This window comes from Hydra vulgaris, chromosome 04 (assembly GCF_038396675.1).
Source record: "Hydra vulgaris chromosome 04, alternate assembly HydraT2T_AEP".
Classification (NCBI taxonomy): domain Eukaryota; kingdom Metazoa; phylum Cnidaria; class Hydrozoa; order Anthoathecata; family Hydridae; genus Hydra; species Hydra vulgaris.
The window spans coordinates 40480001-40500561 of record NC_088923.1 but is presented as its reverse complement, the minus strand read 5'-3'; the positions used below and the strand labels follow the sequence as shown (position 1 = coordinate 40500561).

The 20561-nt window shown below is 27.7% G+C and overlaps 1 protein-coding gene across 2 annotated transcripts in view; it reads left to right on the top strand.

Annotated features, from left to right (window-relative positions):
- Positions 1-15341: 15341 nt before the first annotated feature.
- The window catches only part of LOC101235969 (potassium voltage-gated channel subfamily KQT member 2), a 63258-nt gene continuing 58038 nt past the window's right edge, over positions 15342-20561 (top strand). Inside the window, exon 1 of one of the 2 annotated variants that reach the window (XM_065796347.1) lies at positions 15342-15468. The gene's annotated coding sequence lies outside the window, so the exon portion shown is untranslated. Of the gene's footprint in view, positions 15493-20561 lie in introns of both variants that reach the window. The other variant, XM_065796346.1, reaches the window with a different exon arrangement.

Sequence of the window (20561 nt, the reverse complement as noted above, 5' to 3'; positions counted from 1 at the left end):
ATTTCTACGGCGCCCCTAGCTCAATTTAACTCCATTCAAAAAAAAGGCAAAGGGTAAAATAACCAATTAGTTTCGCCCCTTTATATTCGGCGCCCTGGGCCATCGCCCAACCAGGCCCTACCCTAACGCCACCACTGTATATATATATATATATATATATATATATATATATATATATATATATATATATATATATATATATATATATATATATATACTGTATATATATATATATATATATATATATATATATATATATATATATATATATATATATATATATATATATATATATATATATATATATATGATTAAAAAAAAATTATTTATTAAAAAATTGTATTAAAAAAATTAAATTTATTCACTTCAACATTTTTTAAAAATGTTTTAAATAAAATTTTCGTCTTTTTTTAGAAAAAAAATTAATAAGTCAATTTTGCCCAAAAGAAAATCTAAATTTTTAATACTCGATCAAATATCTCAAAAAATCGGAGGTTTGGTAATAATATTATAATAATATTTGGTAATACTAAACTATATATTATTGAGAAACTGCATATTTTTGCCTTTAATTTAGTATGCCACATTTTTTTATCAATTACCCGGTTTTTGAAAAAATAAACGCTCATATTATTTTTTCCATATTTCATATTACCAAAGTATTAAAAAACGCCATTTCCTATCTCATTACACAATTTGCATTGCATTTGATCTTTTTTCCGTTACTCGGTAACTAAAGGATCAGAATCCACTTCAGAGTCTCTTAAAACAATCTTTCAAGTCCTGCTATTTGTACATTACTAGCTGTGTTGGAGTCTGTACATAGATGGACTCCGGTAGCCATATGATCCACCACTCTTATGTGATCAAATCTAAGGAGTAATGCATGGAGTACTTGTACAAACCTTACATTAGGTCAAACCATTGAACTAGCTGTTTACCAATGAGTTACTCCATAATATAAAGCTGAGGCAACTATGACGCGTCTTCAAATAGCTATATAAATTTGTCCACAAAACTGCTAAAACGGGCCAGTGCGCAATAATGAGGTTTTAACAAAAGACATTATAACTTGAAACTCTGAAAATACAATTTTAAGCTACTATTATCGGCCACCATTTGGTAGCCGATAGCAGCAGCTTCAATACATTTTTATATAATGGTATAAAAAAAAATGTTCAAATGAAAACAAATTAACAAACAAAAATAACAACAATTATTATCAAATTTAAACAACAAAAATAAATCAAATTTGAAAATATTTAAGGATCAGTTATACTTAATTAGAAAATTATTGACTTGCGATGCAAATATTGAAATGTGATGTACGTAGTAATATATTCTATAAAACCTTTTTTGATATTTATGACGCAAGTTTTCATAAAAAAATAATAAGTAAACCTAACAGACGTTTAAAGTCACCATATCATAAAGGTTTATAAAGTACCTCAGAAAGTCTTCAAATTTTAAATAAAAACTGTTTATGAATATTTAAAAACTAAAATAGTTAAAAAGAGTTTTGTACTAAAAATAGGTTTAACAATTTCAAAGTCAGAAAAAAATTGCAATAAAAATATATATTTTGATTTTATTAAAAAAGCATCAACTCAATTAAAAACGCGCATGTCAAGTTTTAGGTGAAATTACCGGCAACCGGAATCTAAAATCATGATATTTGTCGAAAGCTTTAAAAGTTAATGTTAATAAACGATGCGAAAAGATGCGACCATGCGAAAAAAATAGCAACTAAATTGAGTAATCTGTAGGACCAAGTTTTCCTAAAGTATATGATATGTCAAGTTAATTTTAAAGATTATTTTACTTATGCGAAACCTCTTTTATTTAGAATGAGTATTTTTAATATTTGACCACCGTTGATATTTATATTTTGTTGAACCTACCCAGTAGGTACAAGACATGTTTTAAACGTCATAAACACGTTTTTAATTTTTCTATTTTGTTTTATTTTTTATTTAACATTTTAGGGGTTCTCGATGACAAAAGTTAGTGGTATTCTACGAGTTTCCGTACTCTGGAAAAAAAAAAATTGGTATTTATATGACTAAACACTAATGTAGAAATTTGTTTTCACTGTTTTAGAATCAATTTTTGCCGTTTAGTCTTGCTAGAAAGGCTGAAAAAAAACTTATTTCTAAACAAAGAGGAAAAACTTCCTTTTTATCTTTCTCACCATATAAAGTTTTTTTTTCCTTTTTTTTTTTTGATTTTTTGATTTTTTCAAAAAAAATCAAAAAATCAAAAAAAAATCTACTAAACAACGAGATCAAAGCGTTTTTGCCTTGTAGGCTTATCAAACTTCTATTTTTCACAGCATTAAGGAAACAGAAGACTCGCTATAAAAGAACACTGTTTTCCTTTGGACTCTGTATAGTTCAATTTATTTTTGTTTGTGTGTGTGTGTGTGTGTGTGTGTGTGTGTGTGTGTGTTTGTGTGTGTGTTTACATTGCATATACATATATAACCAATAATGGCTGGAGCAAGAAGAAGGCACATCTTGTTTTATTGCTGAATCCCATATAAAAAAACAAATTCTTCATAACCATAACATACAAATATTTGTAAAAGTGTTAATTAGAAATTAAATAGAAAATAACTAAGAGAATAGAGAGATTCAAATAAAAAATAGTTAAAAAGTGTTAAATTGCTGATATATTTAAAAGACGTGGAAACCAAAAGTTCTTGAAAAAAATAAAAAATAAATAAATGAAAATAAAATTAACATAATCACTAGATGAATTTTTAATATCACCACATGAATTTTATTGGTATAAATAAATCTGTTTTATTTGATTGAGCTTACTTTAAAAGAAACATTTTAAAGTCGGAGATTTTAAGATCCCTGAACATTAATAAACGTTTTTTATTCATTCTTGAATTGGAACATTTCTGAGTCATCATTGGATTCATTCTTTGATTGGAACGTTCAATTACTGCGTTTTCAGTAAAGTTTTATTTTTTTTAAAAAAAACTAAATTGCTTGCTTTTCAGAATGTTGTTCTCAGTTTGATGATTATATAGCCTATTATCAGACACTTCAGTCACGTGACAAATTCCGTAGACAAAATTTGCGAAGTTTTTTATATATAAAGAAGACTTTTTCAGATTAAATTTAGACCGATTTTTTTAATCTATTATGCTATAGTAAAACGTTTTACAAAAAGTAAAATGATTTATCTTTCGTAAAATATTTGTTAGAATTTTTAATATCAGTTTATCTGGCTGTAGGTGCGGTTTTAATTAAGTTTTTGTAATTATTTTAGCTTAAAGTTATTTTATTTGCTTTATAGCATCCTTTAAAATAATATATAACTATTTTTCTTTGTTTCTATTTTTATTTATTTTGGTTTTGTGATGAATAAGTTGGTCTAAAATAACTTTAAAAAAACTAAAAAAGCTGAATACCCGAATACTAGCAGAAACTTTAAAAAAGTTTCTGCTAGTATTCGGGTATTCAGCTTAATTTTTAATTTTAAGTTAAAACCTGCTAAATCTCGTCCTCTTCTTCCTTTCAGTCTGTCTTAATATTGTTTCAAAAATTATTTCGGTAACTATTTTGCAAAAACAATATAATAATTTAACTGTATAATACAGTATTTGTATAAAATTAGCCTTGTCATAATGAATAATAAAGAATTATATGATTGGTATCTATGCTTGAGTGATAAATCTTTGAAAATGGTAGGCTCGAATTTCAGAAGCCGATTCTCCAATTTGTTTTCAGTAACTGAAAATAATTTGAGCTTGTACAACAAAATTAAAATTGTTGTAGATAAATTTAAATCGTTAAAAAAAAAAACAGAAGAAGAGATATATATAAGCTGATGCTCTTTAAACCGCCTATTTCGGAAACTAGTTGTGAATTATCAATTGAAAAAAATAAAAAGTAAAAAAAAAAATTGAACCAACAAACCTCGAAAAACTGTATTAAAAAATTGAAACTTGCCTTATCTGCTTGTATAAACAAGTTCAAATCTGCTAATGTTCGTATTAGTAATATGAAGTTATTATGGAGTTAGTTTCTTTCAATATCATCATGAACAAAGTTAATGAAGTTATCACAATTGTTTTAAAAAAACTAGCTAAGGTAGATATAGAGAAGCTTCTCTCAATTGTTACAAAATCTCAATTTATGACTGAGGCTTTAGCACTTGCTCAACTTCAAGTTGCAGAAAAAATGATAAACACAGTAGAAATTAATTCGGGCAATTGTCTTCACAGTTACGGTACCACTAAACATCATAGACATTTTCAAAATTTCCAAGTTACTACCACAAATGGAAGTACTTTATCTTTTGGATTATGTGAAATGGCTGGCAGTGATGCAGATTGTACTATTAATGCGTTAACCAAAACATTAGATGATATATGTGACATTTTAGAAAGTAGCAGCAAGTAAAACGATTTTTCTAACCTTGTATGTTCTTTTAAAACTACCATGTCTGATCTTGGGCTAGTTAATCCACTGTTTAATTTAAAGCTTAAAGATATGAGAAAAAAGTTACTGCCTAAAGTTATAAAGAAATGGGAAGGTTTAAAAAAAGGCGAGCAAGCAGATTTCGTTGAAATGTCTAATTTTTTTTGTAAATTGCATTTATTATCTAGCTTTGCAACAGAAACTGATAAAACAATTAACTCATTCAAAAAGTTAGTTCTAAGTACTAGTTATAAAAATATTTTTGCATTCAATAATCAGCTGAATCAGGTGCCATTAGATTAATAAGAACTGCATGTAAAGCTTTTCATGTAATGGGAAGTGATGAAGCTGGAGTTGCTGGGTATTTTAATGCATTCCTTGCTGGTAAAGGACAAAAGTAAGTGTATGCTTGCACCCTTTGTTGGTAACAGATTTAATATATGATAATGCTGCAGCTTTGTATTTTCATTCAAAAGATATTTTAGAGTTTCTTCAAAATTGGCCAAATCAAAATAATCTTTTACTTGCAGTTAAAGAAGATATTAGCAACAAAATATATTTAGCAGAAGTGCGGGCTCTTGGAATAGTTGATAAAATAATTGCAGGTCCACTTTATCGGATAATTGAATCACAAAAGAGTATTCTTGATATGAATCCATTTTTGTTAACCCTGAAAATGAAACTTTCAGATTTGTGTAAAAACACCTCTCGAAAACACATATATTCAGTCCAAGTGATGTTAATATTCCTAAAAGATATGTTGTATGATAATTTATTTGAAGAGACTAATGACACTGATTTAATTATTTTAACACAGCAGACATTAGAAGCAATTTGTCATTCTTTTTTAGTTGTTCTGGAAAGACAATCAACTTCTCTGTAGTTAAATATTGCACAGTGTTATAAAATGGGTTCTAACCTCAACTTCCTGGAGTTAAATATTGCACATCCTGATCCTGAGTTAAATATCCTGATCCTGAGTTAAATATTGCACATCCTGAATATTGATCAACTTCCTGGAGTTAAATATTGCACAGTGTTATAAAATGGGTTCTAACCTTGACTTTCTGACCCGAGAAAACCCTTTTGTGGAATGATAGTCCTCACTATGGGGATCACTTGGATATAATATTAAAATCAGATTACAACGTCCTGGCAAGTTTTGACAGGGCCGTACCGAACGACAAAGACGTGGGGGGGGGGGGGGTGAAAATGAAAAAAAAAAATTTTACCGACAAAATTTTTTTTTTTTTTTTTTTTTTTTTAGAAGCCAAATTTTAGTTTAAACCGACATAAACCATAGTTTTCGAGTTTTCCGTCAAAAACCGACAGAATATAGTAAAAATATAGGTTATTCCAATAAATATGAACTAGGGAAACAAAAAGACATATTCTGAGAGTTTATCGTGTATCTAAAATGAAAATTATGCTTTAAAATAAATATTCTAATACAAGAAAAAATCATTCTAAAATGGCTCTTTTCACAAGCAATGTTTACTATTAAAGTCCACAAGGCAGCATTGCAACTTTTTACTGTATTCAGGATGATGGTTAGATCGTTTGTACCTTTGCCAATGCACTTGAAAGTTGTGATGCATTGCCTCTGTTGCTTGTTCTGAGTAAAGTCCGAGAGCTTGGCCATGTTTGTCAATGAAATCTTTCACATGAAAAAATACAGCATGAACCTTGGGTGTCACAGAAACATTTTGCAGTGCCACATAAGCCACTCTCAAAGCTTCAATTTTTTGTACATAACTTGGATCAAGAACGCATCCAAAACAGGCAGACACTACTGCATTGAATTTTCGAAATACATCAACTAATGGTATTGCAGCATAGCATGAGTGTTTCTCGACAATAGATTGAAGAAGATCAATATTTTTTAGCAGATTCCTGCACTCATTTCCTGCAAAATGCCCTCCATGATAAGGCTGTTGTTTAATGTGCAGTGAATCAGTCCAAAGAGTTCCTTGAGGGAAAACTTTTAGTAGGGCAGCAAAGAGATGATTGAAAACACCAATAAGGAGATGCAACTCCATTGGCGGTATGAAGTCCAAAACTAATGTGCCACCAGCAAGATCAAATACAGGAGAATGAACAACATTCATGTAATCACGAGCTCTTTTGATGTTTGATCCTGCTGCATTGAAAAGTGAGACATTCTGATCAAGAGATTGGAAAGTTCTTAATTTTCCTTGATTTAAAAGGTCCTTTGCACTTGACTCACACCAGGTGCAGGGGTGTGCACTTGAGTGTGCTTGGAGACCACAAATTATATTTGCCTGTTTTAGGTCACAGGACAAAACAAAATCTTGGTCTCTCATATTGATCAATTCGAAAATTTGAGACACATTTGAGTAGTTTTCTTGCAGGTCCTCAGAGACAGCAATAATAAGTTGCCGCTTAACTCCAGTGTCCTTGAAAAACTTGTTTGTGCAATTGAGTTTTACTGGGGAGTGTTAGGTTCACAATTTAATTCAATAATTCCAAGGCTTACTTTCAGGAATCCTCCCCCACCGTCAGTTCCAACTTTCACAATATGATTGTTTGATGTGCTTCTCATAGAAATGAGTTCATTTTTAAGCTCTTTGAAGTCCTTGCAATGAATGACAGTCCTTCCACATCCAGCATGATCTTTAATCAATGAACTCGTGAAATGGTGAGAAAGCTGCTTACTAACTGCATCAAATTTTACAGCATAGTTTTTCTCAACAATATGTTGTGAAGTTGACTGATTAATTGTAGCAGCTAGTCTCTTGATGCCATTGTTTAAAAGCCCTGTGTTTGCCTGAACTTGAACAAGTTCTTTTATACTAATTGATGGGTTTGGAGGAAATAGTTTTCTAGCTGATGAGGAACCTAAAATAAATGCAGATATTGTTTAATTTCGAAATTTCTAAAATATCTTTTCATGAAAGTTAAACTTTTACCTGGCATTATTGGAAGCATTCTTCCACCTTGTGGTTGACTCAATCGAACAGTGCCATGTGGAGAAGAATCCTTACTTGAAACAACAAGAGCAGCAACTCGTTCAGATGCAACAGGATCCTTGGTTGCAACAGCAACAAGGTTATTTCGCAAAGTGCCCTTTGTGCAATGATGAGGTAATCCTCTTCCAATAATTGAAAAACAGTCAGAGCATCGTTTTTGGACAGTTGAAGATGGAGTATTTTGTGCTGAGCTCTGCAAAAGCTGAGCTTTCTGTTGACCATTATTTCTCAGTTTTCCAACAGAACAAATCAAACAGTCACATTGTGTGTCTCTAGTTTGAGGTCGAATTTTTATAGTCTCAAAATTGTAAAGTGATGGGAGATTGATGTGTTCTCCAGAAATCCTTTCTTCTTAAACAAGAACGACACTTTTCACAAATTCCAAGTGGAACTTTGTCATTACTAAAATCGATCCTCTCATTGAGTATTGTTTGGCATTTTTCTTTTAGGAAAGATGTCAGTTCCCTCTGACATTTACTGAAGCAAAGAAAACAGACAGTTTTCCTGCAGTCTTGGTGGTTTTTGCTGTATTCGGCATTTTTTTGTAAAATTAAATGTGCGCAGTTTTGCTCTCGTGAATAAAGTAAATAAATCATGCCTTTCCCGAAATTTTTATTTTCCCGAAATTTTCCCGAAATTCAAAAACTGTCTTATTTTCACAGTTAAAAATAATTTTTATGAAAAGTTAAACAGAAAAACAGAAGAATAAAAAAATATTATATTTGTTTGGTAATAAAGGAAGCTTATCTTCTTGATATCTTTTAATTTTTCAACTTTTTTTTATGTTTTCATAAAACATAATGCTCTTTATGCTACAGTATGTTTGTTTACTTGAATTTAAAATTATATCTTACTGTAAAAATGCAAAACAAGCTGTCATTTCGAATGTGTGGGTAATCAATAAATTCAGAAAATTTAAACATCAATAACTTGCCAGGACGTTGTAATCTGATTTTAATACTTATGTCCAAGTGATCCCCATAGCGTGGGCTATCATTCCACAAAAGGGTTTTCTCGGGTCAGAAAGTCAAGGTTAGAACCCATTTTATAACACTGTGATTGGCATCCTTTTGATAATATAAGTAAGACTGCAGAGAATGTTCCAACAACAAACAAAGCGTCAGAAAGTGACTTTGCGGTATTGGACCTTTTAATTCGTACAAAGCCAAATGCCAAAATACAAACTATACAAGGTTAAAAAACTATACAAGCTTAAAAATTATACAAGCTTAACAAACTATACAAGCTTAACAAACTATACAAGCTTAACAAACTATACAAGCTTAACAAACTATACAAGCTTAACAAACTATACAAGCTTAAAAAAGCTTCAACAAACTTTAATAAAATGAAAGATAAATACAAACAAAATTATTTAGAATTAAAGTTTGAAATGAGTGAAAGGTTGTCTGAAAAGCATAAAGCTAAAAAAACAGCTGAAGATAAATCCTTCTTAAAAAAAGCTAAATCGGTTAATGAGTTGTTAAAATTGAGGACGAAGGTGTGGTTGACCTCAAAAGAAGCAGATGATGAATATGTTTTGTTAGTTGACACATTTAAAAGCAAAAAAATATTAAGAGCACCGTTGGATTTTTATAGGTATGTTATGGAAGTTAAATGTGAACCTAAACATTTTTACAAAACTAAAATGCATAGTTGTAAGCGAATAGACTTAACAAACTATGAGTTGTTCAGTAATTTACAATCAGTTATTAGAACAAGGACTTTTCCAGAGCCCATTGAGAGAAGAGTTATTCTTATTGAAAGAAAAGAACGAGATATTTTGATTGCAAAACAGAAAGAAGAGTTAAGTGAAAAATTAAAGAATGCAAGACTGTCTCAATTAGCAAATCAACAAAAAACAAACATCATGGCTGTCATTTTAAATGATGTTAATTATTTTGTTGGGAAATTTATTCAACATAAAATAATGAAAATCGACACTAAAAAATACTTTTGGTGTACAGGTGAAGTTCTTCGAGTAAACAAGTCAACTCTTAACTTAAAAAAAACTTTGTTTGATGTGGTCTATGAAACTGAGGAAAATTAAGTATGGACTTTTCCATTGCTTGTTGACCTTGAAAAAGGAAAGGTTATAGTTTTGTAAAAAGCCTATTTTACAATTTATTTGAAATAATTACTAGTTATATATATTATTAGTAATATTTTATTAGAAATATATTACATATATTATAAATTATATAATATTATTATAAATTAGTCGTATATATTATTCTATAATATTTATATCTATATTGTTTATAGTTATTATAACGTAACATATATAGTTATTATATATATTATTAATATTATTATAATAGAAATATATTATAAATTATAACATATTATTATATGTTATATATTTATAGTTATTAAAACGTATCGTATATAGTTATTTTATATCATTAGTAATATTATATTATAAATATATTATAAATTATATAAATTAGTCGTATATATTAATCTATAATATTTATATCTATATTGTTTATAGTTATTATAACGTAACATATATAGTTATTATATATATTATTAATATTATTATAATAGAAATATATTATAAATTATAACATATTATTATATGTTATATATTTATAGTTATTAAAACGTATCGTATATAGTTATTTTATATCATTAGTAATATTATATTATAAATATATTATAAATTATATAAATTAGTCGTATATATTAATCTATATTATTTATATTGTTTAAATATATATATGTATATATATATTTATATATACACATATATATGTTTATATATATATATATATATATATATATATATATATATATTTATATATATATGTATAGATATATATCGTATACGTATAGATATATATATATATATATGTATATATCATATACGTATATATATATCGTTTTTATTGATCTATAATATTTATAATATCGTATCTATAATATCTAAAAATTAAAAATTGGGCAACCTTGTGTTTTATTTTTTCACAATTTTATCTTGTAATAGAGTTATGACTATATTAACGTGTAATGTGTCTATGACTATATTAATGTATATATATTTTTCTGCTATATATATTTTTTCTGTATATATACTTTTTCTAAGGATTAGTTGTGAACTGAAAGTTGTTTTGTTTGTATATTGTTTAATGATAACAGATAGATTAATGCCTAAAGTCGTTGCGTAAAAATTTTACGCAGTTATGATGGTAAAAAAAAATGTTAAAAAAAAACTAAAATAAAAAAACGCATTTTTTTGTCTAAAAAAATGTCAAATTAGGTAGTATAAAAATGCAAATTTCTTGACAACCAGAAGTGCTACAAAATTGGTTAAACCCATTTTAAAACAAGATTAACATTTTGAATGCAATAAAATTAGAATTAACATTTTAGCTTAATTATATTATGAGATCGTAAAATGGACTGAAGTGCCTACTATTATGCATTATTTTCTCTAGCGATTTAAAAAAAAAAAAGGTAGAATAGATATAGGTGTATAATTTATAACATTTGACTTATCTTTATCCATTTATTTAACCATAAAATTGAAAAAATTATAAAATTATTTATAATTTTACAAAACTGAGCTCGGAGTTACTGTATAGTTAAAACTAGTTAATTGGAGTGACACCTTAACAGAATAAACAAATAAAGCAAAATAAAGTAATACAGATAGAGACCGAAATAAAATAAAACAAAATAAAAAGAAGAACAATAATACTTGAAAAAGCAAGACAAATAACACAAAAATAGGGAAAAAGTGAATAAACTGACAAGAGATAATAACAAATAAATGAGATAACACAACGTTTGACAACCAGAAGGATGATAGAAAATAAAAAATAAAACGAAAAGATATTTTTTAATATTATGATGAAACAAAAAATAAGAAAAATTACTCGAATAATAGAAACAAACTAAAAAAGCAACAATAATGAAAATAATTAACAAGACCACAAAAAAACGACAACATAAACAATACACTAATGTACACATGAATATAAACGATGTACAAAGTTACACAGCAGTATAAACAAAACATAAAAATACACGACAATATAAAAAATACAAAAACGCAACACAAAAACACACGACATTATAAACAATACACAAAAGTAAACGACATTATAAACAATCCAAACAACAAATTAACAAAACTTAAAAAATGATATTTTTGTTTTCTTCTATTAACTTATTTAAGTTTTTTATTTTCGAATTTTTCACGAACAATTTTATTTCTTTAACTTTGCGTTTTAGTTCTTCTGTTTATTTAATGTTTTTCTTCAATTTTTATTCTTTATTATTTTCATTGTTTTCGCTTTATTTTATTTTTATTTTTCAAATCTTCTATTCTAAACAGTTATTGTTTGTTTTTCTCTTGCTCTTCTATCTGTTTTTCATCTTTTCATCGTTAGAAAATTGGTTCTTCCATTTGCGGTGTCATTGTAAAGTTTTGATTCATTTATTTGAACAAAAATTTTATCTCCAGATTTAAAAATTGGTGTTAAACGGGCAATTATTAGTTTGTCAGGTACTACGCCGGACTTAAATGAAAAATCAAAAACATGAAATAAGGAAGGTTCAATAACATCAAATCATGATTTGACGATATCAACACTAATTTTATCAAAAACTTTCACTTTTCCAATTAAATCCTTTATTACATTCTATATTTTTTTTTTAGTGTTTCTGTTAGATTTTCTAATAACTAAGCTTAATAAATCTTTTTTGAGTATCTTTTCGTTTTTTTAGTATAAATTTTTGTAATTTTTATATTTATATTTATATTTCATTTTTATAAGATTTATTTAAGAAACTCTGTAGAGAATTTTTTTTAAAGATTTTAGTAAGCCTTTCGACATCCAGGGACATTGGTTGAAAAGTGACTAGGTATTTATGATTTTTTGTTCTGGAAGCGCTATTTTATTTTGCATGCAAAATTGACCAAGAAATAAGTTATATGCATTGTTAGCCTTGCTTGATTTCAAAACCAGATTCCGATCAACATAATTTTTAATAGTTTTAAAAATGTTTACAGAGTTTTCATTGATCTGTCGGTGAAATATTGTTGGTTTTTTGGTAATATTGTTAATTAAAAAGTTATTGGTAGCTAAGAATGTAGAAAAAGGTTCCGATAAATAAGCCTGAGTCATACCTGTGTAAAGAGGACAATTTTAAAAAATTATTAGTTATGATGTTATAAAATAAAGAAAACTTATTTGTAACTCTTGTTGATTTTTTTATTGTTGGATAAAGTTATTTTCTAGAAGATTATATATAAGATTTATAGTATTATTACTTAAAGCATAATTAATCTGGTATATGTTAAAATCCCCGACTAGATAAATATGTTTTCTCGAATTTTTTTTCGAAATGTTTTAAGATGAGTTTTAAACTTTTTCGTATGACCAGATGGTGTTCTGTAAATACTATTTATAATTATGTTTTTAAATTTATGTTTCATTGACTAAATGCCTAATGATTCACAATCTGTTTCATTAAAACAGAGGTCGTTACGTAAAATATAATTAAGTGAATTGTGGATAAAAAAAACTAACGCCGCCAGCTGCATTAAATTCTCTTGGTTGATGAATTGATCGAAACTAATTAGTTTAAATTCATAATTAGTTTCACCGCTTTTAAACAATGTTTCCGCCAGACATATAATTTTAAAATTAAATTAAAGTACATTTATTAATATTTTTAAATTTTCAAAGCTTTTATTAAAACTTTGAATATTGATACGTAAATTTAAAAAAGTGTTTTTATTTTGTCTAAGATGTAACAAAGATTCAGAAACTGAGTTATATTTACTTTTTAACAGTTTGTGATTAACATAAATTGAGTCGATGTCATTACCACCGAGAATGTCGATTTCATACGAAAATTTAATTATGAAGTCTTATTCCATTTTTAAAACAGTTTAATTTATAATAAGTGATAGCAAAAATAAAAACTTCGTTAACTGACAAAATGTTAACTGAAAAAATGTTAACTGACAACATGTTAACTGACAAATGATGTTAAATGACAAATATAAAAAAGATAAATTTTTGCTTTTCTTTGATACCGGCAAATTTTACTTTCGCGTATTCTCAATTTATCATAGATATGTATGCAAACCAGCCGCTCGTTTAATTTACAATAACTGTTAGTTCGATTTTCAACAGCCGCTCATTCGTTTCTCGATAGCCGCTCACTCGATTTTTATTTTCTCTCTCAAACCTTTCCGGATTTGCGCTGTTTCAGAACAAAAATCCTTGTTTATGCATCGTATCATTTATGCATCGTAATGTTTTTCTCTTTCAGATTACTCGATTTGCTAAAAATTGCAACTTTATCTTTAAAATCTAAAAGTATTCCCACTATCATTTATGAATTATATAACTTTTTTTTTCCAGTTCTATGGCCCCTTTCAATTTGGCTTTTTACCTTAAGTTTGCTTCTTTTAACTTAAGTTCGCTTCGATAAAAAAATCTTTTACCTTCATTTTCATTAATTCCATCTACTTTTAAATTATTGGGTCTTAATCAATTTTCCATCTCTCTTAACTTTTTTTTATGCGAGTTATTTCTGAATGACTGCAAACGATTGCTTTCTTAACTTTTAATTAATCTTTTATTGTCTGTCTTGAGATCTAGTTTTTTCATAGCTAGTTTGGTTTTTTAAGATGTTTTTTTTGGTATTATGTTTAATGAAGTCTGTTTAAAGATTCTATAGATTTTTATGTATGATGACATCATCATCTCACATTAGTGATAAATACCATTGATGACATAATTATCTATAGGTATTTATGTCATTAGTGTTCCCAGTGGGCACAGTACGTTTTTAAAACGTTCTTTGGACGTTTTTATTAGGTTTAAACTTTATAAAAACGTCTAAAAAACGTTTTAAAAACGTACCGTGCCCACTGGGTTGTATGAATATAATGTATATACCACTGATGCCTTAAATATCTATAGATTCTCTAAGCAAAATACATTGAATACAGTGGAAAAAACGAAAATTATTTTTTTTCTAACCAGAAATTGTTTTTACTTGCCACTGATAAAAATAATAATTTTTTTTAAACTTTATTTAAAAATACTGGTGGCAAAACTTGTAAAAAAATTCTAAAAATTTTTATCGTTTTATTTAAAAAAAATCTTTTTATTTAGTTTTTATCTTATTTTAAAATAAAAGTTTTCAGTTTTTATTTTTACATTTTTTATCTTATTTATTATTATATATCATAATAAAAAAAAGAGACATTAAAAGCATAATAAATTATGGTTTTTATGCTTTTATTTTTAAAAATAAATGTTTACAAGGTTTCAACAAATATGTTATAAAACGCAAAAAATTGCTTTAAAAAACAAGTTAGCATATGAGTCTGCAGTTAACCGCTTTTGTTATAACTATTATTTTTGAAATTTCAGATAAAAAATCATTAACTTTTACTATATGAAAAACAAAAAAAGAGAAGAAAAAGAGAAAGAAGGATAAATAAAAAGAGTAAGTAGTAAATAGATTTGAATACAAATAATAATAGCTGAAATGGTTGTTCATTCAAGTTTCAGAAATAAGTCATTACCATTTTTGTTTTTATTTTTAATATATTTTGCTAACACAAATATTATAGTCAGGATATGACTGATGTTGGGATTTTATGTTTTCTTCCTTTATTATTCTTGTTATATTTATTATAAGTATTAGGGGAGAACTCGGCCTGGTGTACTGGGGGTGAGTTGCAACAGTACTATTTAAAGGATGGTCTTTAAGTTGCTATTTTAAAATATTTCTACTTTATATTACTATAAGGATAACATGTCAGCTCAAAAAAAAACTTGTTATAATAAAGTAAAACTTAAAAAGTAATTTAATTTTTTTTTTTTAATGTAAAGTTCTTACTCGGGTTTAATTTTTTTTTTGTTTTTCCAGAAAACTAAAACGTATAATAATAATAGTAATAACAGGAGGTTTAAAAATCTTTTTCAAACACAAAAAGCTAAAAGATATAGAATTATTTAAAGCAATTAACTGCATGCATTGATTAGAGTGATTGTGATGCCAACGAGGTAAGTTGCATCAAGCTCATAAAGGTAAGTTGAATAACAATATAACACCAAGTTTGACGAATTTTACGCACTTTTCTAAAATAATCTATGTTTTTATTATAATAATAGGCAAAATTGATACAAAAAATTGTTTAAAATGTAATGGTAATTTTAGTAAAGATGTTAGGTCTATATAAAGTTTTACATAATAAAAGTATTGAAGCTCATAGAAAATACTTTTAAGTCTACCGATATTTTCTGTATTTTATCTTTTCTTAATTGTATAAAGTTGATGTGAAATAATATAAGTTAAAAAGCAACCAATAACTATTTTGAGGATTCTGCAAAATTTATTCTTTCAAAGATTTGAGTTGCAATTTACCCAGTTCACTGTTGCAACTTGCATCTGAGTGGGGAATCATTTTTCTTTTAATTTTATTTTCACCATTGCGGAATAACTTCGCTTTATATTATACCCATTATTGTTGGATTAATACGTCACTAAAAACTGTTAATACCGTTTTAACTGTTTTTTTTTCTTTCTATAAATGTAAGTTAGAAAAATATAGAAAAGCTTTTCTATATATTTCTAACTTACTTAACTTAGCTTTTCTTTTATAGAAAAGCTGTATCCTGTACACTTATATTGTAATAGTTTCTAACGATTATGTATCTGCCAATACTGCGTTTCATTGGACAATACTTTACTAAAAAAATATCATCAGTTGGCTCAAAAGTTATCTTGAAAATTTGTATGAAGAATACGTTTATAAATATAAAAAAACCTTGTCTCAATTATTATTAATTAAAAAGATTATAAAGCACCACAAGTACCTCAAGGATCCGTGGCGTCTTGATTATAGTTTTGGCTCAGAACCAAAAAGCCTGAGGTTCGAGGCCGGCTCTAGTCCATTGTGACATTGGTATCGAAGGCGGCGTGAATTTTGGGGGCACCTTAAAAACCACACAAAAAAGGACCAATTAATAAATATAAAATCCTCAAAAGACTCTATTCTTAGACCATTTTTCTTCAAATTAAATATAACATATTTTCATAATTATTAAAGTAAATTCTAATTCTGAAAAGTCAAAATAAATAGATTGTCTTTTAAAACTCATAAAAATTAATGGAAACTTTTATACACTTTCTAAAAATGAAGATTACCTCATCTGTTACATTAACTTTAATTAATTTGAACTTAGGCAGCAGTGGCTCAGTGCGTAGGGCCATCTCCCAGAATCAAGAGGTCCGAGAAGGGCAGTCTGAACTTCCTTACTTAACTCTTCCACGGTGTTTTATCAAAAGACCGTTCGTTTATCTTTGAGCAAATTAATAATATAACGAAAAAAATGCATAATAATAAAAAAACAATTTTTTTTAATTTCCTATAAATGGAATATTTCTTTATCTATTTCTGATCATTTTTTATTGTTGTTGTTTTATGTTTGTTATTAACCTTGTTGTTTTAACCATGTGTTTGTTATGTACGAAATTATTCGGTAGCTTGTTGTTGTATTAGTATAATAGCTCTTTAAATAAGTAGACAAACAGTTAAGCATATTCTGTTAATTTTTTTTCTATTTAGATTAAATCTAGCGTTAAATAAGTATATTTTGTCTTATTGACATTTTTCAAAAAATAAGTATCCGTAAACGCAATCATTTCGTCATCTTTTTTGACGGGTAAGTTGTTTGACGCAATACCACCGATTTAAATTACGGATTTACAATTGTTTCCATAATGTCCGAACACGAAACATTTTGTAAACACGCCTTTATGCATTATATATTTATTTAATGTGTTTTTAATGCTGTAGTTTGTTTATATACATTTTTTAATGCCAATGTATAAGTTTAACTATTTATTTTGTACAAATTTTATAATATAACTTTTTATATTCACGAATAAACTTGCATAGCTGTAAGTATGAGTCAATTATGTTTAATAATATTTATTAGATATTAGTTCTTTATTTGCTTTATTTACTTTGCACATTCTGAACTAAAATAACAGATAGCATAACAGTTTATGTTTATCTTTTAAAAATAGATTTTCCGTTTGAAAAAATATTTTAAAGTTATTTTAAGGTAAAATAAAGTAAGCTTTGTTAAAATTAACTATTAAAATTTTTTTTCTCATCAGTAATACTTATTTTAAACTACTTGTTTAGTAATAGATTTCAAGTTACTTTATTACTTAAATTTAACTATTAAATAAAAGATTTAAATTTAACTATTAAATAAAATTTTTTACAGTATTTTAAAGGCACACACACACACACACACACACACACACACACACACACACACAGACAGACACACACACACAGACAGACACACACACACACAGACAGACACACACACACACAGACAGACACACACACACACAGACAGACACACACACACACAGACAGACACACACACACACACACACACACACACACACACACACACACACACATGAATTGCATTACTATTAACAACTGTAATAACAAATTTGGGTGTGTGACATACAAAATTTCTATAAGTTAAATAGAAGATTGTTATATATCATTAGAAAGGCCTTCAATTCAAATTTTCAAAAGTAAAAAAATACAAAAATCGGACAACTCTATAAAAAGTTATACTTGGTTAAATGACGAATTTCTGATATATGGATTTCTTGATAAAACTGAAGCAAAAAAAAAATTTTTCTAAAATTAACTTAGTCAATTCTCATCAAAATCCTTATATCTTGATATCAAAAATAACCGGTGCAAGAATAACCTACAAAATTATAACAACCTTTAGCAATTTGGAGTACCATAAGGGGCAGCAGGCGCACATAAATGCCATCTTTACGGTCAATAAAAGGAGATTTTTATCAATAAAAAAGTGTTTCTTCATGAAACTGGTCTATTTCATATGCAAAAAGTTGTTAAAATTTCATTCCACTTCACCGCCAAATATCAGAGGTTCATCGATTAGATGGGGCGGATGTTGGGTGTTAAAATTTAATACACCCTTAAAAAAAAAAAATCATTCTCATAATTATTTTTATCTTTCTTTCAAAATATACATCTAATAGATCAAGTATCAAAAATGAACAATTTATTTTTACATCTTTAAACATAAACTAATGGTGTACACATAGACACAAGGAAAAGGCATATCGATCCCTATAACTGTAATATGATAAACTATTTTTATCATATTACAGTTATAGTATTACAAGATGCATCAGAGTATTCATTTTTGTAGAAGGGGGTAGTGGTTACCCCTTCTGACCTAAAAAAAAAGCCATTTAAAATGAGGTTTTCTAAAATATAAACTGCTATTATTTTAAATGTTTTATTTTAATATAAAATTATTTTTACCATATTACAGTAGTAGTATCTGATGTATCATCATTTTTTGCAGAGGGGGATGTTAGTTCCCCCCTCTAACCTAAAAAAAAAATTCATGTATATGTTTCCGAACAACAACTATGTGTTTTGGCTTTTAGTTAATGATTAAGATAAGTTTCCAGTAATGAAACTATACAAGAATCATTGTTGACAATAGACATGATGTAAACGTTAGCCAAAAATGATAAATCAAAAGAAGTGCAAGTTTCACTACTTGTTGTACATTTATTTTACAAGTTCCACTACTTGTTAAACCGTTACTTTTTAAGTTCCATCACTTGCTGTACAATTATTATGCAAATTACACTACATGGTGTACAATTATTTTACAAGTTCCACTACTTGTTAAACCGTTACTTTTTAAGTTCCATCACTTGCTGTACAATTATTATGCAAATTACACTACATGGTGTACAATTATTTTGCAAGCTCCACTACTTGCTGTACATTTATGCAAGTTCCACTACTAGTCCAGCAGGAAATAGTGTAAAAGATGTCTTGTTGTCTTTTTAAGTTTTTCAACTCTGCCATAATACAAGATTGCCATTGTTGAATCTGTATCATATCATTCATGGCAGAGATTCCTCCCAACAATACTTTCACACATAACATCATTTAAGGCATCAATTTGCTTAATTGACAAGTTTTAATATAAATTTTAAATTTCACTAACAGTTAGTAGAGATAATTGTTGCTCTAACCTTCTTTTTTTCCTTTTTCATCTATTTTTTGGTGTTTGACTGTCTTCCTTAGAGAAATTTCAGCATGCTGTTGTTGATCAAGATTTTCCACTGTCCTATTCTTTTTTGTTCCCAATTTGTAAGAGATATGAATAATTGTAGCATTTGGGGATCTTCCTTTTGCAGCACTGAACATTCCCATTACCTCCTCCCTGTCTATGTTATGAAGGCGTGCACTGGCTGTCTCCTTTTGAAGTGTTTTTGTAATACTAATAGAAAAATAACACTTATACTGTTTAATTTCTTCTATTGCAACAAGACAACCTGACAACATGGCAAAAAATTTATCATCAATTATGCATTTATTTGTTATCGCTTGTAAAATATTTGGTTGGAGAGTATTTCCAAACAAATCTGTCTTTCTAGTAAACAATGCAGCTGGATTACCTTTGCAATCTGTAATTGTTTGCACAACTTTTTTAATTATTGCAATACCACCAACATGATCAAAAGTTGCTTTTTCAGATGACACATAAAACTGTGTCATCCAGGGTCCTGTTAGAAGTTTTCCTAATAATGCAAGTACATTTGTTTTGTAGCAATGGTATCACAAAATGCAGCACACAAAGAACTTTGTAAAGTTTTTCTTTTTACTGTTCCAATCATTAGAAATTGTATAAATTGACTATGGTGTTTTAAAAATGAAACAAGTGTGGAACAGAATATGTAGACTGTTTCCACTATACCTTGGAATAATACCTCGTGGTAATTTGTAATTGTCTAAAAAAATGACAAATCCTTTTGGATCACCGCTTCCGTCTTTAAACCTTATCTAAAACCAAAACAATTTCAACAGCAACACAATCATTTCCAAATAATTGGGAATTAGCATTTTCCATGCTGAATGACATGAAATAGCAATTGTGTCAAGAGGGTGTAAGTGGCAGTTTAACTCGTTCAGACTTTTACTCCAGACCTCGCCAATGTCTGTGATTGCTGTAATAATCATTGACACTGTCACCAATGTCAATGATTATTACAACGATGT